This window comes from Anser brachyrhynchus (genome assembly GCF_964034855.1).
Source record: "Anser brachyrhynchus genome assembly, chromosome: 11".
Classification (NCBI taxonomy): Eukaryota; Metazoa; Chordata; class Aves; order Anseriformes; family Anatidae; genus Anser; species Anser brachyrhynchus.
This window is the reverse complement of record NC_137706.1, coordinates 3954649-3978635: the sequence shown is the minus strand read 5'-3', so window position 1 is coordinate 3978635 and position 23987 is coordinate 3954649. Positions and strand designations below refer to the sequence as shown.

General features: G+C 37.0%; 2 long non-coding RNA genes across 2 annotated transcripts; one reads left to right on the top strand and one right to left on the bottom strand.

Annotated features, from left to right (window-relative positions):
• LOC308176252 lies at positions 1-13713 on the top strand. The gene is made up of 3 exons (XR_013938176.1): positions 1-571; positions 1692-1787; positions 13591-13713. It is a non-coding gene; the product is annotated as an uncharacterized lncRNA (long non-coding RNA).
• On the bottom strand, positions 12258-23838 carry LOC308176250. The gene is made up of 2 exons (XR_013938174.1): positions 23561-23838; positions 12258-16685 (listed from the first exon to the last, which is right to left on the bottom strand). It is a non-coding gene; the product is annotated as an uncharacterized lncRNA (long non-coding RNA).
• Positions 23839-23987: the final 149 nt, after the last annotated feature.

Genomic DNA, 23987 nt, shown 5'->3' with positions numbered 1-23987 from the left:
AAGGGACTACAAAAGCTCACAAGCATTTAGGATGTTGTATCTCAGAAAAATAAAAATTCATAAATGACTGATTAAACGTAGCAAGATGAGGATGATCCTACATATCTAAGAAAACTATTATTTATGTCTAAAGGCCATTCCCAAGTAACTAGGAATCTGGGGAATGGAAAGCACATGTGAATGTTCTCCCTTTTTATCTGCATCTGCATTCTTATTATTTTGCTAACGGTAAAAAGCTGCTGGCTTCGAAATCATGACATAAAGTCTACACGTTGTGTGCTGGAACCCTGAGTGCAGTAATAGGCCTTAACTGGTCTGAACAGCCTCACCTGAAGCCTTCCCACACCCTTTTACCATGGGCTCCATTTAAGCTCTGGTTGGGGGCATTCACTTCTTATTTCTGAGTTATGTCTTAGGTGTGTTTGCTATTAAACATGTTACTGAAATGCTGCAAGGCATGCCTTGGTGGATCTTGGACTCTATCCTGCCTGATATTCACTGGCCCGTAGAGAGGCTCAATAGCCGTCCTGCTCTCCTCACCTGTCTCTGGTGCTGTGGGACTGTCGTGTTGGTAAGGTTCTTGCCCAGTCTGTGCTGTGGCCACCTATAACGCCTGACTTGCTTTTCCTTAAAGAATAAGCCTGCTCTTATTGCTCCTTGGTGCTGTGCATAAACTGCTTTCCTACTAGAAAAATGATTAAAAGAATTCCTGTAAAACTAGAACACTAGGAAATACAGATATGTAACTGAAGTCTTTGGTACCCTTATGATGGGGGGTAAGTTGCAGCTGGACCAATGGGCACTTTTTGGGCTTCTGATTTGTACTTAGTTCCCTAGAAACTTGGATAGCTCTGTAGTCTATGCAGACCAGTACAAAAGTACACAGTATGTGATACCACGCAGGAAGTTACAATAAACAGTAAGAGATGACTGTTATAATAAACATACATTATCTCTTCATAATATATTAGAAGATAAGCAGTGGGGCAGTTATTGTAAAACAACTAATGCAGTAGATGTTTCAAGACAGGCTCATGTCAGCCATGAACTAGGTCTGGACCATTGTGTTACAGTCCTGTTGGGAGACAAGAAAATTAATATTGTGTTTTTTAGTAAAACATGAAGCTCTCCATATTACATTTCAAAGAGTTTCAGGGAGGATTACAGTTTATTTTGTCTATTTACTGCTCAGTTTAATTATTAATGCTTTAAAATGCGAAGTACTACTCAAAAAATCTTGTGTCCACACAAAGACAGTCTCATGGAGTCATTTATTGGTGAAGTGTTAGGAATGAGCCATAACTTTATGTAGTGACATTTTTCTATAGTAATACAAGAGCAGGTCAAACATCTTGCCACTGAGGTTTATTAAGTCTGCAGAAAGCACCTTCTTCAAAGTGTTTGCTTCAACTAATACAGTTTCAAGTCCAGGTTAGAGCTTCTCTGCTACAGTGAGTGGGAGAAAGCAATACTTTTCCTGCCTTAGCTCTCTGCCATGAGCACCAATGGTGTCAACTATGCTACAAATGTTAGCGGCTATGCCTTCAGCAGCTGTGGAGGTACTTTGCCATTTTACCTTCATCTCCAATGTCAGATCAAGGAATGATGATTCTACATTGGGGCCCTTCTCTAGAGGCCCCAAGCTCTGTTTCATTTCCTGTACATTATGACAACTACGTTCTCTTCTATAGGCTAAGAGGCTTAGATGTCTACCTGAATTTGCAGCCAGTTCCAGATATACATGCTTCTGCATTGGGCAAATGAGTGCCCTGTCTCACAAATGCCAAGCTGAGTATCAAATTAGTTACTTACTGAAGTGTTACTAGAGGGGGGAAAAAAAAGCAGCTGACATTGACGTGAAAATGACTAATGTGTTGAATTTCAGTTTAGTCCAGAAGGCTATGTGAGGCTTGTATTATTAAGATCCTACTGTATAATTCAAGCTTTCATCTAGAGAATAGCCTAAACAAGTGGTACAAGAACACAAGGAGACTCTAATTTCTGTAAGTGTTGGTAATACCCTAAGGCATTCCCTCCTTCAGTTTTGACTTCATGATCTGAAGTATGCAAGGCTTGTAGAAGTGGTGACACAATCATTAGTTTGAGGGTTACTTCAAAACTTTGCGCTACCTGGCTTGCATCTGAAAGATCATAAGAGTCTGTATCTGAATGTTATAACAGAAAACCAACTATGATCTTTTTATACACTCTTCTGCAGACTTCCCCAGTTGTGTGGTTCATGAGAATTAAAATAAATTGTGCTCTCTAGAAAGGAGATGTGTTTATTTGCTGAAGCCATAAAAATGCAGCAAGAAACTATAGGAGAGGCCCAAGGCTAAAATAGCAGGTGTTTTTCAAGCAAGAAGAGAAATCAATTGGCAGCACTGCATGGGGGAATCTTGCAGTCTCTTCTTCAACCCTGTTTGGTTTAAGCAAGTGTTGGTAAAAATCATTTTCATGAAGTTAAGATTGTCTATCTGTTTAAAAAAAAATCACTTTTCATCAGGCCTCTTCATGGTTTAAAAAAAAAAAGTTGGGCTTCTTAACAGTTGAAAAAAAAAAATAATCTGGTAAATGCTTGGATTCAAACAAGAATTCATGTAACATTCCAGATCTCTTCTGAGTGCTTTGAGCAGCACATGGCTTTAAAATTGTTAAGTCTGACATTTTTTTAATGGCTCACATTTCAGTAGAAGAACTGTGGGTGGCATCAGGTGTCTAAGTTTTGCACTACTTGACAGATGTTTAATTTACTTTCTTGGGGGAGGAAAGTGAAATTTTCAACAAAATCACTAGATGCCACTTCAGCTGCAGTGCACAGTTCATGGCATTTCACTAAGCATTGGTAACTTAATTTCAAGGGGACAGTCTGGATTTCTGAATTTTGTACTATTTAACTACTTTGCAGGATGCAACAGCCCCTCAGCAATAACCGCCGAGCTTAACAGGGAAAGTGACTTCCAAACCCTACTGTAAGGAGATGATGGCAAACATAGTCCTGGGGGTTATTGCAGAGTAGATAGGATTGGAGCATTCCCCAGATTGTCAGCATCTGTTACAGCCAAAGTTACAAGAGCTAACCACTCTCGCTCCTTCAATTCCTATCACCTCCCTACCTAGGGAGGAACTTGTCACAGCAAATAACTGTGTACCCATTTTAACAAGATTTCTTGGTTGTTTGTGTTAAGGAATGTCTTTGTCCAGGAGGATGAAGGAGGAAGGCTACTGTTTAGGCTGATTGCTTTCTTTCATGCTACTGTTCATCAGTTGCTGGTTCATTATAGGTTAACAGTGCCTATGCTCAGGATGGTCAGCATGAACATTCTTCCTGTCATCGTGACTGAAGGTTTATCCCATGGTTTCTTACCTGTGTTTGTGTCATTCTGGAGCTAGGTTTTATCTCTAGTTGCTATTAACCAACTATATTTCAAATTGATCAGGCACATACCTACTTGTTTTAAGCAGAGTAAGACCAAACTCTTCTCAGTGGTGCCCAGTGACAGGACCATAGGCAATAAAACGAAATGCATGAAACCAAACAAATCACACGAGTATTTCACATCTACCCTGACTTGAGTGCATTTAAGGACAGAACATGGAAGTTAGCCAACTCCTTTAGATAAGATTCTGGAACTGCCCTAAACAAGAGACCACATATCTCTCCTGTTCTGCTTTGCACAGTGAGCAGCATAGGTGACTGAGCTAGCTGCCTTGCCACTGGCAGAACTGTCTGCCAGAATTCTTCCGCTCCTGACAGCAAATGGGCAGGTGTTCTTAACTATAAAGTCTGTAACTCTCCATGAGTTGCATAGGAGAGATACTGCAGAGAAGATTCTCTTCTGAGTTAGTGGGGTGGTTTTCCCTTTCAAAACTTTGGAAGGGAAGATATCTTCCTCTTGTTGCACTGCATTTGTAGGTATTACTGGTTTACAGTGGGGTAACTTTAAAGAATGAGATCACAAGCACCCTGGTCAAAAACATTCTTTGTCTTTGTACATTCTAAATAAACTGTTTAAAATTCAGCTTCCTTAGATTCCGTTTTCTCTCACTAAAATGTCAGGGATCAAGTGTCATTTTAGATGTGTTAGAAATTAATTTCCCTCCTCTTCAAAAGCTACCCATACAGAAACACTTGGCTTACCTTCAAACACAGCAGTATTAAACGAAAAACAAACTGCAGAGTAAACAGGTTAGCAATGGCTAGACTTTAAAATGGTTGATACTTTAAAATGATTAGGGGACTGTTTTTATGTTTGTGAAAATGGAACAGGTAGAGCAGAGAGACCGTGAAAATCAAGTTTGTACTATGACTGGTTGGACTGATGAAATGTGATTAGATTATTAGCAATAAAATTTGCACAGATCAAGGAGTTAAACATTTTTACAGATGCTCTAGCTGTACTGGCTTAAAGGAGTGCACTTGCTGAACAAAGAATCCATGAACAAAATAACTCACTCAAAAATGTAGGTGCAGAAAACTAGGGATTTGACAGTATGATTCCAAATGTGAACAGAATGTCCATGTTTTCTTGAGCTTCAAGAATTACTTTCCGTGAAAGGTTCTAAAAAATAACAGTAGTTCTAAAAAAAACAAAAAACAAAAAAACAAAACAAAACAAAACAAAAAACTTCCAAGGAAGTTGTTCAGTAATTTATAATGACATTGGAACTAATTGTACGTATTAACTGTTTTAAATGTTAGCCTCAAAAGTGACTATGTATTTAGCCAGCTCTATTGCTATAAAGTTAGAGGCATTAATACACCAGGGTTCCCCTTCCCTATGCCACAAGAACGATCACCTTTCTTATCTGCTCAGTATAGCAAGCTCCTTGATCCATTTCCTTTTCTGGCTGCTGTTTCCACTGTTCTGCTTTGATAGCTGACTAAAGTTGATGGCCAAACCTGTTTCATACTGTAAAACTGGTGCTGTTCATAACTCCTCATTTCTGCATTTGCTCATAATGTTTATATAATATCATTATATACATGTTAATTTTGGAAGTGATACATGTGTAAAGCATGAAAAAGGCTGGTTTTCTTTTGTGGAAAGTCAAATCCTTAGGTGTTACTGTACAGCAGAACTGCTTTGCACAACATGGCTAAAACAGGTGAAGAGGACTGTTTTGTAGGTCAATATTTCTACCACAAGAAATAGGGAGAAAAATTAGTTGATGATGCTAATCAAACAGTTGAAAGTCCTGAATCAATAGATCAATTGATGCTGTATACCAGTCAGTTTTGAACTGAGGTAAGAACAGTCATACTAGTTAAAGCACAAATGGTGTGGGTCTAGGAACAGAGATTATTGGCAATAGTAGTTGTGCTCTACAGACAATAGGAAGCCTGGTTTTACCTGGCCATCTGGTCTGCACTCTATAGCTACAGCTGTGTTAGCTAGCTCAGAGGAGGAGCTGCAGCTGTGTAATGAATATATACAGTGTAGGAGGGTGTGATATTTACATCGAAGATGAGGACTGATAAAGGACTGGACAGGGACACCTATAGGTTTGGGATGTGTTTTCAAATCCTGCTGTCTATGATTCAATGCTGGACATTTATTTCAGGTCTCTAAATATTTTAAGGAAGAGGTATGATTTGTAACTTTGCTGTAGTGTGCATAAATACCAATATTAGGAATTAATATACAAATGCCCAAGTTCAATCTGCCTAAATATAGCTACATAAGCACAGAATTTTTCTGCCAAGCAGAATGATCAGAAGTCGTTGGTTTGATAGCTTACTACTTAATTAAGACTTTCTTTTAGACAGCACGGAAATGTTAACACTTTAAGCACAATTTATGGATGCAAATCACATTAAGAATTAGAGACCGTCTGGGTAGAACAACAAAGTGTCATCAACAAAATACCTTCACTAATGTAGGAGCATTTCACAGAAGTTATAACTTCTTGGTATTTACAGTCCGGTAGAAAAAAAAATTAATGGGATTTTTTTTTACATTTCCATAAATATACAGATGTTATACATGTTCTGCCTACTGTCACTTCTACAGAGATGGTGAATAACTAATTTGAACAAAATTGTCTAATGATATACCTTTCTCTAGAGGATGATGTTGTGCTGTCATGGGCAAAGGTATTTGTGATGGCTCATACCTATAGAGAAGTATTAACCTGCTCACCAGTTATTAGCAGACAGGAGCTAACATGCAGCTGCCACTGCACACAGGACCAGCAGGAAGTTAGCCTGTAACTGGGTGAAAAAAGAATTGCTGGAAGATTTCCTTATTATTGCCTTGTGAGAGAAATATACCTCAGATGGTAGGTACTGCCTTGGAAAAATATTCAGCTTAGAAGCCCTAGGATAAGGAATTAGTCACATTCCTGGTTGCTTTTCCTGTGCCCAGGAGATGTGTGCAACAAGCACAGACAAGTGTGAAAAGCTTTGATTAAAAAAATCCAGAGATAACATTCATCTGAAGATTTGGTGTCCCTGGAGCAAGGAAGGAAAGCATTATTCACTAGCATTCCTTAAAACGCTCAAAGTAAATGGGTATTAATCGGTCTACAAACATATTCTCAGAAATCTAATTCTATTAAGTGCTAGGGCCTTAAGAAGTACTATGAGAGAGTTAATGCCCTATGCCAGCAAGAAACATTTGTTCTCAGTGAAAAAAATGGGCCATAGTAAATCCTTAGATATAAATGTGGAGGTAAGCAGCAGGCATTTGTTTCTAATTTGTGTTTATCTTGTTTCACTGCAAATTTTAATGCATCTCTTCCAAATGAATACAGAACATTTCATTTGCTCATCTTTTGCATTAATGTGGTCAATATAATTGGAGTTGAAGTGAGCTGTTTGCCAGACTTCATAACTGCTGCCAAGAAAAACTTGGGTGTCATTTTAGAAAAATCCATGGGTGGAGGAGGAGGAGATCGTGACCATCTGTCTATGCATCAAAGGCTAAATCATTACAGGGGAAAAAACTTCTCTGTGTTTGCCAGCCGTGTTTCCCCTTTAAAGTAAGTTCAGTTAGTAACATTTTGAAGACAAACACTCAAAATTGACTTCTGGGCTCAAACAGTTCGTGGAAGGAAGTCAGGGAAAAATTTTAAGGATAAAACTGCACAGTTTGGAAGTGAATGAGATAGCAAGAGAATAATATTAAAGCGACAGTGTGCAGTCTCCTTGGAGTCTTCCTGAACACTTTCTGTTGCATCATTTTCAGTTAAATTAACATTTAACAAAAGGACAATAGGCAGCATTTGAGAGATGTGACAGTAAATATGCACCTGGACCTACTTGAGCATTAGAACTTCTGTTGTCAGACAGGATAATAGTCTGAAAAATAAACACTGCAAAAAAAGTTGTGAAGAGAAGCTGAGGCATATATATAGTATAGTTAATACTTGGGTCTTTTTATTTGGTTGGTTTCTAATTGAATGCACTGCAAAATTAAAATCTTGGCGTCATGGTAGAAGTGTATTTTAAGGAAATAAACTCCAAATGTCTGTGAAAAGCCATCAGTCCTTTAAACCAGGACTCACTATTGCAGGAGTTCTCTGGCCTCCTTTATCAGTAGTCACTGTGACATAAAGGTCTCTAGGATGAGAGTGAAATAACAAACTGAAAATGCCAGTAACCATGGGAGTTCTGTTTAGACTGCCACTTCCAGCATTGCTACTGCTCTAGCTCAGTCTGCTATAGTAACTGCTTTAGTTCCCTTAAGTCCCAACTTTGAGCATAGTCTCTCATCAAAATATTTGCATTTTGTATGGTATGACACATAAGTCCAGACACTGTTACTTAAAAATATTGCTCCAGTTTCTCCGAACAGGAATCCTTCATAGTGTCAGTCTTCAAAGGAAAGATTTACAGTTCTTATCAGGAGTTCAGGGTTTTTCTTTGTATTGAGAATCTGAATTCTCTCCTTTGAAGATAAGAAAACTCTGCTATCACAGACTTTATCTGAATATGAATGGGTCCCTGGATTTGATAAAGTGTTTAGGACTACCAGGATCAAATCCTAAAAATGTGCACATAGAGTTCAAAAGGTGAATTAATTTCCCTTCTGCTTGCTATTCTTGATTCCTGTATTGCCTGATAGTAAGTATTAATATTTTAAAATGCAATTTTTTAATGTGATTTTTTTAGTTAAACTTTGTTTCAATATTTCACAATCAAAAAATATTTTGAAGGCAGATCGGGGTGTGACTCGTGGAAAAAATGCTATTGCTCATTTTTAATCTAAAAATCAAGCACAAGTGTTTTTTGATATGTAATCAGATATCAATAGGATGTTTCAATTACTTGAAATAGAACAAAGACAGTTTTCATTTGCAGTGAGATTTGAACAGAGCCATAGCATTCCATCACGTCTGGAAACTTTGAAGAGATGTACATATTACAAGTTTCTTTCTAAAAGCAAGTACAAAGTATTCAGCTTCAGGTAACAAAATGCCAGCATGGAAATAAATAGAAAAATCTAACTGCCTAACTATGGTTTTAAGAGGTATTGACAATTCAGATAAATTAGCCTTTTATATTATCCAAGTTAAATGACATCTTGAAAAATGGGATTTGCAAGTTCCTTATAAAAATGTCAAAACTAGGTTGCTGTAATGATTTGGGTGAGTTTGCTAAAATGTTTCCATGAAGTTTCTTGCTTGAACAGTATGTTCATCTTTTTAAGCCTTTTGTCTTCAATTTTGAGTTAACAGTGCAACAGGATTTGTTTAAAGTAAAATCTAGTAATTGAGAGTTCCTGTGACCCTTGCATAGCCCCAGTGCTAAAGAATTAATGTTTAATTACATACTGTTTCTGAATGTTCTCCTAATTTAAAAACACAACAAAAACACAGTAGATATCTTTATGCCCCATCACTGTGTAATACCGTACACAGTCAACAACTAGTTGACCATGAATAGTAAAATTTTACTGTCTGAGCTGAATAATAGGATATCCTGTAAAGCAGGAGTGTTAGAAACCTGCATGGAGGATTGAATTGGAAGATTGCCAAAAGTTCAAGGGCCACATTTATTTTGCATAAAATGGAGCAGATGGTAGCTGACTTCATCTTTGATACCATAGCGCGGTCCACAGAGATTATAAATCCCAGCATGAAACATTCAATTTTTTGCTTACATTGAGCAGATGATGAAGGAAGATATGTTTTATCTTGCAGATATTTTGAAGCACCTACTTAAAAAATAGGCTTTATGCTACATTATTCTCATCTAGGTTTTTCTAACAAGAGTTCTGTTTTTAGCACCCACAACTAATAGCATGCAATTGATTTGTAACTACAACTGTCTGGCAGTTTCTTAGCTTTTTTGGAGCTTGGCCTACACTGGCACAGAAATGCACCCCGTTTTTTTTCTTTGCTACTTTACATAAACATTTATAAATCTTGCACCACTAAATCTGATCTGTCTGATGCCATTCACATGCATAACCAGATCAACCAATAAATCAAAGGCTGTAAGTCAGTATTTGAAATTCTTAGACACTCTCCAAGAGCTTGTGGGACATTAACATATTGCTAAGGAAGGGGTGTCTAAGATTGTCCCTGAGGACCATCATCTAATAGCCTTTTAACATGCCACGGGTGTCTGAGATTATCAACTTTTTTTGTGTTGTTGAGAGAATGAGATATTTAGAGCCTAATTGAACAAATCTTAAAATTAAAAATAGCTCTACTCGTACTAAGCAAAGCAAGCAAACACTGAAAAAAATAGTATAAAAAAGTCTGCATAGCATCAAAATTCTAGGAAACCCACATCTATATACACAGCCTAAAGAAGCATGGTAGGAAAAAATGTCATGGATAGTATTGAATCAGTCACTACTTGTAGACATCTGTGCTGCACCATATCAAATATTATTAACTCTCAGATCATATCCAGTGTTAAAGGATTATAACTGTTTTTAATTCTGTTGCTAAAGTTTAGATACCATATACTTCTCTGGCACTCCAGATTGAAGGAGGCTAAAATGTGAAGTCAGAAGAAGCAAAATATAGAATAATTTTGCCAACTGTCCACAACTTGAGTCAAAAATACATTGGATGTCTGATAATGAAAATTGTGTTCTTATGTCTTCTGGAAATGGTTATGCATTTTCTGACTTAAGATTTAAAATACAGGTCCAACAATATACCTAAACTTCTAGAATATCCAACTATAGAATATTCATGGATATTTTACTTTCAGATCCTTAAAAAATGATACATGGATTGTGATAAGATTTTTGGTGCAAGTACCTTGTAAGAAGATAGTTCAAATTTGATTACTGATAACCAGATTTCTTAGTAGAAAGAAGACCTAAAAAGTAACTAAAATTTGCAATTACAGTGTTTCTATATCTATTTCCTTGAAATAAGGGAAGTGGGAAATGTTTTGACATCCCAAGTTGTCATTATTTTTTAATATTTGTGAATCCCAACATTAGCCTGTCTGACTGCATGGAGCAAACAAAGCTGGGTGCTTTACATTGTGGAGATTTCACTGCATGTCTTTCAGATCCTGCTCCCCTTCTCCCAAGTAGGTGCCTCTGTATTGCTTGTCAGTGTCTCTGGCTAAATCTTTAAAAATTGTTTGAGATACGTGCGAAGTTCAGGTATGTTCTTTGTTGAAGCCTGCTGAGAGTGTAGCTCTCACCATTAGTACAATCCCATGTCACAAGCATTTCTAATCTCATGATGTAGGAACAGCTACAGATCCGAAGTTGTATCCATCGCTTCGGCTGGAACAGCATTAGAACTGCCTGTGATTTATGTCAGGGTCTGACTCTGCAAAACTGAAGGGGTATCACTGAAAACTAAGGGGTAGTACTGACATTCACGACTTCTGATGAGAACTGCTCTGAGCCTAGATAAGCAGTAATATTTCAATTTTACAGATGAAAGAACATTAGTGGGGTCAAACTATTTCTGTTACAGACAGTCTAGAGTTTAGGAATACCTGCTCTTGTCCTAATACTGCCATATGAAAACAAAAGATCAAGGGAAAAATGTTTAGGAACGATTGCAACTTCATTTGAGGATTTTGTTTTTAAGTAAGGGCTTCCTCTTACAGCTTTTAATACTGAATTAGTCATTTTAATCAGCATGGAATTGTTCTAATTTGTTACTTCTATGTTCTGATTATGAAATATGACAGAATTCTAAATATTGAAGGGGATTATTAGCCATGTGGCATTGTTGCATGCTGCATTGTTATCCTCTTTAGTGTTATAAACTATATAGTGTACCTATAGCAAAGAGACCCTGGTAGAGAATACAGATGGAAATGAATTCCTAAAACAGTCATAGGTCTGCAAGTGTTACTCTCAAGATCTCCATACTATTGTCTTAGATTATTAGATATTTTTCACTGGTGTTCATATGTATTTCTCCATCTTCTTAATAGAGTAATTCCACATATTCAAAAATACATTTTATTCAAAGATAAGACAAACATTTTTAATGTTCTTTGAGAAAAGTCAAATCATGCCAAGAAACTTTAACTCAAAATGAGTATACAGAGAAATCTTCTAATTTGAAATGGAATAGTACAAAACATGGTGTAAGATATTGATATATGCAAGGTATCAAAATAAAAGAGCAGCCCAAAACCACACAAAGTTACTCATGACAGAAATAATTAAGTAGCATCCATAGAAGTAGGCTGCACTAAGTGGAAGTCTTTTTTCATAAGCGGTCACAGAAAACACGACATGAAATTATTTGTGGGTTGCTGGAATAAAGCAAAATGCCAATCTCTAGTAGTAAAAGCAAGAGCACTGCCAAATGGACAATAACCTATCAGCTTTCTTTATACTGCCAGTTTATCCTGACCATAGCTCCAGCAGAGACAAAGATCAGGCTGGGGCAGAATGTCAGTCTCTGGTTGCTACAACTTTGAATGCTCTCTAAATCTAAATCACATCATTCTGTCAGGGGCTGCTGCTGAAGCTGGTTTTCATCTCACTGGCATCTTTTCTCACCTGTTAGAGCCTGAGACCAGCTAGGTGCTGCACTCTAGCTTCCCTTCAGCCATCTCTGACTCTACTGTATCTCGGCCACTGCAGATAGAAAGCATGTCAAGGGCATCTTTGAAGTGTTTTCCTCATCAACTGAGATACTTCTTCCTTATTGTGTTCTCAGCTTCCTTTTGAGGTTGTTTCTAGCTGACAGCCATATGTCCAGGATAGCATCTAAGCTTTCCACCAGTCAAAAAGAAGCCTTATGTTAAAGAGCATTGCTTAAAATTCCCATTGTGTATGCTTTCTGAGGAAACCTTTTTTTTAAAAAAAAAATAAAAAATTCCAACAAGTGTGATTGGAAACCAAGCATAATGTTTGCATCAGAGAGATTTCTTTGAAAACGGTTGGGAAAAAAAATGTAGTTCTCAAAAGGTGACCATGAAGTCTAATATAAAATCTTTCTTTTTCACTAAAACATGGAAAATGTGCAGGGTGTTCTTAGCACGGATTGTAGCAACTTGGACTTAAGAGATGGAATTAAGTTGCGACATGCTATGTAATGATTGACGTTTTCAGGATTGATACAAAAATAATTTGAGTGCAAATGTTACAAAAATACATAAGAAATATTGGGAAAGAGGAAAAAAGAAAAGTAGTATTTTTTTCCACTGTGGAAAAAATTCTCTATATGGAATAGAACACCATAACTCAATGCTGATGTCATCAGAAATACTGCTATTCTGAATCTGCCTTATTTCTAGTTGCTTAATTTAGTTGTTTCACTCTTCTTTAGTCAGGATTTTAATTTGTGACCTGGTATAATTCTCTTGGTAAATTCTAAAATTACAATTTAAAGGAAAAATTAGACTTCAAATTTGGAAAACAGATCTCTACAATAGATGTCTAATAAGAGCAGAGCACAAACAGAATCCATTTTATCATGTGGCTCTTAAATCTGCAGGTACTGGGAATATAAATTTCAATATATTAATATGCAGGACTACTTTTTAAGCTTTGTATTGCTAAAGCAGACACTGGCAGACAGTCTGTCCTTCCATGTGGAAAACATTCCAGTCAGAAGCTCTCTGGTAAAGGGGATGAATAAACGTGGAGGGTTAGGCTTAGAACTGCTTTTCTTCAATCAGATCAAGATTTGTTTAAAAGAATATATATATTCAGATTGTCCATTAAGCGTAGATTTTTATTAACACTATAATCTTTCATTTTAGATTTTTTTAATTGTTGAGACAGAAGCTACTAAAAGAGAAAAATTATTACTGATCTTAGTATATCTTTCTTCCAAGCTATGTTTTTTCAGCCTTAGATACCTCCTGAAACTATATAACTGGAATATAACTGTTTTACTTTTGGGCAAAACCCCAGATTTTCTCAGAAGTAGTCACTCTTTACATTTGTCTTACATTCCAGTTCTCAATTCTCCCACAAAAAGATGAGAACCAGGACTATACTCTAACAAACTAAGACTTCTATATTTTGAAACACCTTATTTCAAAAGAACTGCATCTTCTCTTGTATTCTGATCTAAGGCTTATGTTTCTATCAGAGCCTTAGCAACCCACCCACAAGGAAAAAAGCCTGAAAAAAGTGTAGGAATGCAAGAATTTCCCTTTTACATTTCCATTGTTGTTTTTTTTTTTTCTAGGTCTGGACTCATATATTGCAGTTCTATAGCTGTAGTCCTTTTCGTTTCCAAAACATTCTTCACTACTCCCAGGAAGTACAAAAAGATGAAGATCCTGATTGGTACTTCAGCCAAATTGAAAATATTCTAAATGAATTCGATGAATACATGATTCCGTGGAAGCAGGATCTCTTACCCTATTATAGATCATTAAGTGGTTAACAATGTGAATGAACATGGCTGCTTCAGCAAATCATTTCCAGTTAGCAGTTGAAACAGAAAACTCATCTGAGAAACTGCTCCAGAAATTATAGCATGTTTCCCAAATGAGTACTTTGCTGCTGAACTAAAAGAGCAGTCCTGTAGCTTGAGCCACCAGAGACCGTTTATAATTAATGCCTAATTTTTCACAGGTGCATTTATTACCTATTTTGTTGGGGTATTGATATCTTACAGCTAATGCACATTTAGCCAAATGAAATTGCAGTACTAGTATGCACACCATATCTTGATAGAAGCAAGGTGTGTTGTTAAATTTGTAAGTCCATCCCACTTGGTTAACTTCCAGAAGATATTTTAAGAATTAACTTTTTGTAAATGCCAATTGCCTCAGTTGCAGCACTATGTGAAAGTTCTCTAGCATCATGGTTCTGAACAGAAAGCTGCCTTTAAGTATTGCTTCTCCATACGTGCCACAGCTTCCTGCTGTTTCATCCTTATCTTTCCTGAAAAGTAAAATATTAGCCTGTCTCAAACCTTCAAAGGGATGAGCTGTTTTTCACTGACTTGTACATGGCCTCTTAAAAAACTAATTTTGGGGATTGGCAGATCTGGTGAGCAATCCTGGTTTTTAGTAAAGGATATGCACAGCGTTCACATTAGCTTAGAAAACATTAAAATCTTTTTTGAATTCTGTCATATGCAGATAGGCATCTGCTTATTGTGTAAGTTTAATATCAGTATTCCACCTGTCTAAATAAAAACAAGAGCAGTTGACTGATTCATTGTTAATGTTTCCCAGTGAAACCATACACTAGAAGCGGTAAGCTAGAGAAAACTACTAGTCTGACATTTTGTTTGTAACAATGAAATTAATTAAAAACCACAAATTGTTTAGGCCTTCAGCATTTTGCTAGATTTTTAAGGTCTGGAAAAATAACTTTGTACTGCACATAGATTTGTATTAACATGTCAGGACAGTTAAGGTAATTCTCCTGAAAACGTCTGTTGCAGGCACATTTAAAAAACAAAAACCCCTTGACTGAGAAATCTGTGGGCTACAGAATGTTATCATCAAGGTTTTTCACAGAATTTTGTGCAGCCTCTGCTTATCCAGATTGTTTTCTAGGGTAGATTTTGTCATAGCATTGACGTTTATGATTTAATACTGTGTGTTAATATAATTATTTTCAACTGCTGTGGCACCCAGATCACATTTCTGTTGACCTAAGCCACAGTAATTTTCAGCTGTTACCAATGCAATGCTATTAATTGTAATGTCATATGAAAATTCTTGTTTCTCTCGGTACATCAGTCAAGGATCAAAAAGCATGCATCAAACTTCACTCTCCAATAACTGTCTATTGTTTACAACTTAGTTTTACAGTGCTACTTTGCTCTCCACTGTTAGCCCTTAATGTGGGTCCACATTATAGAACTATCATCTTTACTGTATCTTTACTGTAGCTGGCATGAAAAGTAACATTGGCCAGACAGAATTTGAAGAGGAAAATGAAAGGATGTTTTCACTAGTTTTATGCACTTATGCAACACTGGTAGCTGGGGTACAGTAATAGCAGAGCATAGTGAGAAGAAACAGCGTTACGGGGTTCAGAGGAAAAGGAACAAAAAGATATCAACTTGCAGTGAGGTTAGCACAGAAATGGCTTTTTACCTCCCCCTTCTATACAATGTGTAATGCAAAAAAGCTGTAGGTTCCAGTTTCAGACTTGAGATTATTATATTATGAATCCCTGTTGCATGCAGAAAAGTAACACGTAAGTCAGCAAGAATAATTGTTTGCGATAAACAGCCAGCAAATGTTAGAGGTGATAAAATGACACAGACTTTCCGTTGGACTCTGGTTGTGCTTTGGGAGCCACCTCAGACACCAAATGCTCATATGCATCCATACCCTCATCGTTCAAGAGTTATTGGGATAATAATGGTGATTTTTCATTGTTAACTCAGGTCTGTTAACTCAGGTCTGTGAAATCACAAGAAATTAAATCTGACTCGTTTGCAAACTTGGGTGGAAGCCACCATTGTGGCATTTCTCTAATCTGTCTCCTATATAGAATGAGCATCTATTCATTCTAACTTTTGGTATGGGTACTCTCTACCTACCAGTTATTTCTACAAACATTTGAAGTTCTAAATTACTTTAAAGGTATCTACCCTTCTATCAAATTTGTCTCAAATCAGCCTATGTGCTCAAAACCTATTAAAGGTAAACAGAGCACACATGCTATGACAGCATAAATCTCCTTTCCTTAATAACGTGGGCTAAATACTGCTAAGAAGCCAAATGAAAGTTTAATCTTTAAGTAATGACATTTACAAAAAAAACCAAAACACTTCTTATAGAAGTCCCTACCAAATTTAATGTCACTTTAATATTATTATTCAAATGTACAGGAATAAAATCATACTCCTTGTCAGAATTCTTGACCCCTCCTCCACATTTCCATGTCAAAAACATAATTTTCAGTCAAGCCGCTTAGAACACTTTCACCGGAAATGTTACACAGCAAACAGTTAGCTTGTCTGCTACAGAGCTAAGTCAATATTAACACCAATGAAGTATGCATTACCATGGTATTCAGATGGACTTTGCATTTTGATTAGAGTACAAACATATCAGGGCTGCCAGACGCATGCAGTCCAGGTAGGCAGTATACCAGGTAGACAGTAAACATGCTGTTTTGTAATTTGGCAGGGGAACCATGAACTGGCTAAATTTTAGTCAATCAAATATCCAAGAATCTGGAGATGATGGAGAGCCCAAACAATATTAACTCTGTTTTAGACTTATTGCTCACAGCTTTGTTTCTAAATTTTCTTCAAGCAGTAGAGTAGTTCCGGTTGAGAACGCTGCACACCCAACATGCAGGAGCCTGAAGGAAAGATAAACAAGTCAACTCTGCTGAATGTTCAAAGAGGAAACAGCTGTGTAGATATGAGGGCTGTTGGCCAGTTTCAGTCTTTATAAATAGCAGTCAGTGGATCAGAAAAAAAAATCCTAAATCATTTTAAAATAAGTTTTAATTCTTTTAAGTAAGGTTTTTATAATGCTATAATGGTATTGTTTTTAAGTTACTTGTTCATATGCTACAGGTGAACTTTCTAAAACCAAGGAGAGAATGATCGCAATAGAACATGGGAAAAATGCAATTAAAGGGAAGGCAATGACATGGTATTTGCATGAAATTAAATTTTAGAGAGGCCAATGCTTTCTTTTGACAGTTTTTAAACTTCACAGAGCAGTGTAAATGCAAAATTCTATGACTTGATTGGCTAGATTTGTAGGAAAGAAAGGGGAGTGACGTCCCCTTTCACCCAAAAGTGCAAGTACTAGTGCTTTCATCGGGGATAAGGAGACCTCTGCCTATTTCCCTCTACCGTTTGACAAGATCTGGTCACCCAGACTAGAAGGAATTTTGGAATAAACCGTTTTGTTTTTTTTCACAAAAGTGTTCACTGAGTCAGAACGACTCAAGCCTGATGTGCAAACCAGGAATTGAGGAGGTGGGGCATCCTGGGCTTTTAATTCCTGTTCATTTGCACATTTAACTTTCTTAAAGTGGAACAGCTAAATCAGAAAAGCACCCCAAATATCCTCTACAGTTCTGATTAGATCACACCCGTGGAAAGTGTTGCTTCTAGGACTACTAAGGCATGTCTCCTTATTGACTGTAAACTAATTGGCTAGTAGATAAGGCAATCCCTGTTTTTTTATATTTTGTTACTCTAGTAATTTTTTCCTTTCAGTTTAGCAGCCAACCTGATTAAAAAATAATTCAGTTATTGTCACGGATTTTTTCATAATTCATGGACGTGTACTGCATATATGGTGACAATACCAAGAAAGCAGTTCCAGTTCTAGTTTATGAACAGCAACTGCCATGCAAATACAATTTGTTGTAAAGAACATAAAGAAATCTAACAATTTAAAATAGTGCCACTTTCTCCATTTTTCTTATTGTGATTTGTCAGCAGTGCTGATACCTCAGCAGAAATTCTGAATAACAGTCTACTAAAACAAATATTACATGTAACAGCTTTTCTTCCTTTATTTCTGTGTTATTAGTTCGTTACTTTCAGATGATGAGAAAATGCTTACCGCTTAGGAGTTGCTATGTTCCTTTGTTTATTCTTCAGTTATTGTTAAAATCTTCCTAATAGCACCTCGTTGTGATGCAATGTAAGTTACGGTATCAAAGAAGATGCATGATTTATCACCTTCAAGCGCTATCTGCTGTAGTTTAAAAGCTGCACTAGACTATTGCATTTCTACAAATTTTAACTCACATTTTTCTCTTTTGGAATGAATTTATCCTCTTTTTGTCGGCCTACAACAATGTGGTTTGCTCTTGAGATCCTATGGCTAGTATTTTGCATAATGAGTTAGCTATTACAAATGATGGAAAAGGAAGTGTTAGAGGGGGAAAAAAATTAACTAATGCACATGCCTCTGAATATGTTCACAATATTCTAACGAGCCTGGATACTTTGGCAAAGCAATGCACTTTTCTCTGACAAAGACTGTAAGAACAAGTGAGAGGGAGAGAAACTGATCAATAAGACTCGTGCATTTCATGTCAGTATGACCTGGCAATTGCTGTCAACAGACAACTTCTTCAATACATCTACATCAGTCTCACACACCTTTTTTTTTTTCTTGAGCAGAAAATATGACTATAAAGTTTACCCGGTAGTGTCATTTTTCAACAAGAGTCTCTAGGGCATATGTTGAATTAAGCCACTTTTCATGCTATTTAAGGCTTCTGCCAAGTACTGCAACAATTTCTGGCATCAACACAATGGAACAATGTTCTTTACTACTGAATTACTTAATTGAATAGAAATGGATTGAAAGGTTAAACCAAGTAGTTATCTACCTGGATTTCCTTACTATGTGGAGTATACTCAGCAAACATCCAGGATTGAATTTGTTCTGAGGTAAATGATAAAAATGAATTAGACAAGGTGTATGTTCTGTCTCTGATGTGAGAGCTGGACAAGCAGTTGCAATAGATAAACAGGCGTATGTAGTATCTATTTTCTAAAATCAACTTCTTAAAAAAAAAAAAAGGCTTACTTCATAATGTTAATCTACTAACTTTGTTTTAACCTCGGGTGACCGTGAAAACCATCTGGAAGCTAAACGTTTTCTTTAAGAAATATTCCTTGGACCAGGTGATGTTGGAGGTCTTTTCCAACCCTAATGATTCTATGACACTGTAACTCTTTTCCATCCAAATAAACACAGCAGACTTGTAATAGCAATGGTTCTGTTTGCAGCCATTTTTACTGTAACAGAGTTCAGCTGATTCCAACATTTCTTGTAATCTCAAGCAGTTTAGAATGTGTTCTGGCCTGATGAGTTTGAGTAATGTTGACAGGAGAATTACATGTGCACTAAAGGGACACTGACTTTCCTAGATGATATATATTTTTTAATCCTGTGTGATGGTGTGTTGAATGTGTTAAAAATATAATTTGTTTTGGATTGGTTCCTTTTTTGTTAATTTACAGAGGTATATTTTTAAAGTTTAAAAGACTGGAAACTTGGAAGCTTATGTTTTTCTTCAGGGTTGCATGTTAGACTTTTCATATTTTCTCAAAAAGGAAAATACAAACAAGTTACATACGCCTAACAAACATTATAAAATCATGTTATAAACAGATCACCCCTTAGTGTTTATACTTGTGCCAAATTCCTGAAGGTATAATACTGTAACAACAAACCACAGCCAGCTAAATGCAACCAACTATACAAGCATACCTTATGGAATACTTGAGTAAATCATACATGTGTTGAATAGTGTTCGTTTTGCAGATGTTTCTGTTTGTGCATTCCTAGTTAAAGGCTTCCTGTCTGAACTTATCCATGCTAATAAAATTTTGGCAGCAGCTCCAATGACAACATCATGTGGATTGGTACTTGCTTTATGTGTGCAGTGCCTCTAAGAATATAAATAATATTAAACAAACCTGTAACTTTAATGCTAATGAGTAAGACTTCCTCAATTTTCTATACTTCTTTGCCTACGTATGAAATTGCAACTAGATGATTGCGCCTGGATTCCCTGACTGCATTCAAACAGTGACCAGACACAACATGGACTCCTCACTCAGTAAGTTTTTGTTTTTACAAAAGTCGTCATTAAGTGTTGTTTGACAGTAGTTAAGCACTTAATATACCAAGCCTGCTTCTGACATGCTGAAACTTGCTCTAAAAATCTTCAGTGTTGGGGACCTCACCTTCTCCCTAGTTTACTCCATCCAAGTGAACTTTGATGTTAATAACAAGGCACGGTTATATGTGGCTTGAATTTAACATACATTTTTTTCAGGATTCTGCTCAAGACTTTTCGGAACATACTATAACTTATTCACTCTTCAGTCATTCTCACCAAATGTTGGTTTTGTTCACGAAACTGATAGTGAAGAAAGTATTTGGGCTCATTTTAAAATACGAACCTGAAGCTGACAATTACCTAAGAGGTATTTCAGTATCAGCAGAGGGGATGCAAATGTCTGATGGATGTACTAATAAAATTCTAATTTTTAAAAGTTCTGTTTGCCTAAGAAGATGGATAAACTTATGCTCTCCTAGTGCTCTGCTCATATTTCTATGTAGGCAAATTCATTATCCCTAGTTAAATCCCCTGTAACTGTCTTTGTATATTGCACTTCAACCAGTAACCTTAAATGTTGTTGCTGGTGCTGTGACACTGACCTCTGAGTTCTAGGCAGAGTTATTTGAGTGCTGGTGGTAGCTTAACTGATGTCTGTGTTTATGTAATCTATAAACCTACAAACTTGTAAGAAGCTTGCACAAATTGTTTATGGTGGCAACTGCTGGTGCTTCAATTAAAAAAGAAATCTGAATTCACTTTTCTGGATAGTCTCCCATTTACCTCCGTTGTTTGCAGAGGGAGTTAGGGAAGTAGTCTCCTTCAGTCAAATGAAATTGGTTAGGTCATGCTAGTAACAAAATGGATTTTCCAGAATGAATATAAATAGCAATAGTTCTATGAATTTCTTTATACCATCTTAGTCCAAATATAATATAATTTGTATTGTATATCTGATTTTGTGAATCTTACCAGCATGCTTAAAGGGTCTCAGAATCAGCCTGTAACTACAGGAAAAAAAAAAAAACAAGCTTGCTTTATGATTTCATGATAAGGTGTAAGGTGGTTTATATGCCTTAAGCATACATTTTGGTGTTCTTGCATAGCAAGGTTTCTAAAGTATCAGCTGATTTCCCTGTATCTAGCTCTTTGATCTGGGAACACAAAGCAGTTCAACCTAATTGTTTGTGTTGCTTAAAACCCTGACGGAGTCTGTTTGCCTTTGGTTACATATGGATGGGATGGCTGTGGTTAAAAATTTAAGAAGTATGGTGCTGGAGTGACAAGCAATCATCAAGCTTTTGCACACATTGATGCACTGTTTAAAGACATGCCAGTTGAAATAGAATATGAGGATTTTTTTTTTTCCCTAGCCTTTTTTTACCATAAAAGTAAAATGGATGACTTTCTTGGGAACTCTTATACTGGGCCTTTTGGCTACAGAAAGTAATGACACAGACATGTGCTGTCCCAGTGCTTTTCTAGTCTCTGTGAACCAATAGGATGACTTTTTTGTTTAATACTTCAGCTGAAGCAGTTGAAAGCAACTGCCACCTTATAGAGAATACCAGAGTAACTCGCTACACTTCTCAATGAGAATCCTCTATCTACTGTCCATATCATTCCCCTTATAACCATAACCTGCAAGAAAATGTCTTCAGTCGTGTTCTTCCTAACAAAGCTCCATCCCAGTACAATCCAACAAGTTATCAGCTAGCAATCTAGTTATTAATTACCCCTTGATAAGGAATGCTTTGGGCTCCCATTTGCTGCCTGCCTCCCTCCCTTGCAAAATCCTCATCGTTAGCTGATTGACACTCTGGCCTTGAAATTCCTGAACATAAGCAGCACTTGTTCATATTTTTCTTGTTTTGCTTGATATGCAAAGTGAAGTTGTTAATTGTATTAATAATTTCTCACTTAGTGTACTCTTCCCTTCTATTACCTCCTCCAGCATAAGGTCTGAGGAGTAATAAAACAGGAATGAAGTTATACCCTCTGGTGCTCTTAATAATCCAGCTACCAGTTTGTGCTATTTCTTAACAAACTTGAGTTTGCCTTCTCGAAATCAGACTAAGGTAAGGTCAGTGGCTGCTGAAAACTGATGTGGGGGAACAGACCCTGGGACAGAACAGATGATAGTTTAGTTTCTTACTGAACAGAAAGAACTGCAGAGTGGGAGAAGCAGATCACACTAGCAACATAGGGAATCTACATTTAGGATGAATCTATGAAACACTGTCTTTTTTTTTTTTTCCCTGGGGGAAAAGAAAGAGAATGGCAGTGGCAAAGAAAAGTACAAATATCTAGGTGATTTTGTTTTTTGATTGGGCTTGCAGCTCTAACAGGTGCCAGAGTTGACTGAATCAATGCCTCCAGTTGCCTACATCTACAATACATGTTAGCAATAAAGTTTTTAGCTTTACAATTGCAACTCTATTTTTTTATTTTTTTTTTTGGGGTGGGGGGTGTTTGTCTTTTAACATGTACCAAGCAACTGAAGCATTTTGGACTGCTGAGGGATGTCATCAGTTGATCTTTCCAGCACAAATGCCTTTGAGACAAAACACAAACTGATGAGATATTACTGTCAATAACTCCCAGCTGGGAAAGGAATGTCTCCTTAGTAATTTAGTTACAGGCCACTAAATCTCAGAGGTAGTAATTCTGAGTAGTTAGATTTCATCTTTACTACCATAGCCAACAGTGTACTGCCCAACTGCATCAAATACATTCACTCCCTGTAATCAGCTTCTGCAAAGTTCCTCTTTTCAAGTGTATCCTATGTTTACAGTTTTCTAAGTTTTCAGCCATGGTCCTGCTAAAACCTTGTTACTTCACCAGTACTTCATTTTATATACAACGCAGCCTTCCTCCACGGTAGGTAATTTTGGCCGACATCTCCAGAACTTGCCATTTTTTAGACTGTGTTTGAAAATACTGCATGTCTTCCATCATACTGGCTTTGGCAGGATGGTATAGTTCAATAATTTTTCTAGTTACTGAACAGTGATAACTAAATGATTTAGTGGCATAACTGCTAAGCAGCAATCACTTAATTACTAGATATTGTGTTTTTTCCCTTCTCTGAGGTTCCAAAGAACCTTGGAAGCATCTCAAAGCTAAAGATAATACTGAAAATGAACACTCTTTTCCAGGCTAAACACAGCAATTTGATCTTTACAGCTTAAGTTCACAAAGGACACAATTTATTCTTCTGAAAAATACCTATAATTTAAAGAACTTACACTAAATAAATTGGGCATGTCTGAAAGCAGCTATGGCAGATGTCAGTGACAGTAAGTTGAGGTACGTATGGACTGATAAAGCTGAGAGATGCAGGTTACATTTGGTTAAGTATTTTCCGATTATTTACCTTTACACTTCACCAGAAATAATTTAATATTTTTCTAAAAGAAGATAGTACTTTTTTAAAAAATTAGGGTAGAATGGACAGCAAAGCTTTGGGGAAAAAAATCTAAACTCAGAAGTAAACTCAGAAGTATTCTTAAAGAGATGTTGAGATTATTGGAACTAATACCTGAGATGTCCAGGATAGGAGAGCTCTATTGACTAAAAGGTATGAGAAAAACAGGTTTTTAGTTACTTTGCGGTTCAGCATTCTTCACCTGTAAGTTGTAAGACCAGCAGCAACACAGCTCTTCCTGCACCGTGTTCCAGGGTGGCATTTTCCAGTTGTTACGGCCTTACTGTCAAGTCAAGGCCTTGGCTAGCAGTTCAGCGATGTTCCCTTGGCATCGAAGGGAGTACTTCATTCAGTAAAGGTTTGGAACACTGACATTCAGCTCCATTATTTAACCCCCTGGGTAAACGCCCCTCAAACCCCCCCCCGACAACATGGGCACAGCATCCCTCCTCTGTGAGCAGTACAAAATCTAGTATTTACTGCCCCCCGGCTCCAGTAACGCGTTTTGTGACTTGTTATGTGTGACGCTAACTCTGCGTGCGGCTCTCCTCGGCACGGCGGCTGAGGAGCCGTGAGGCGCGGCACGTGATGCCCGCCACATGGCGCCCGGCCCCGCCCCGCCGTGGCGG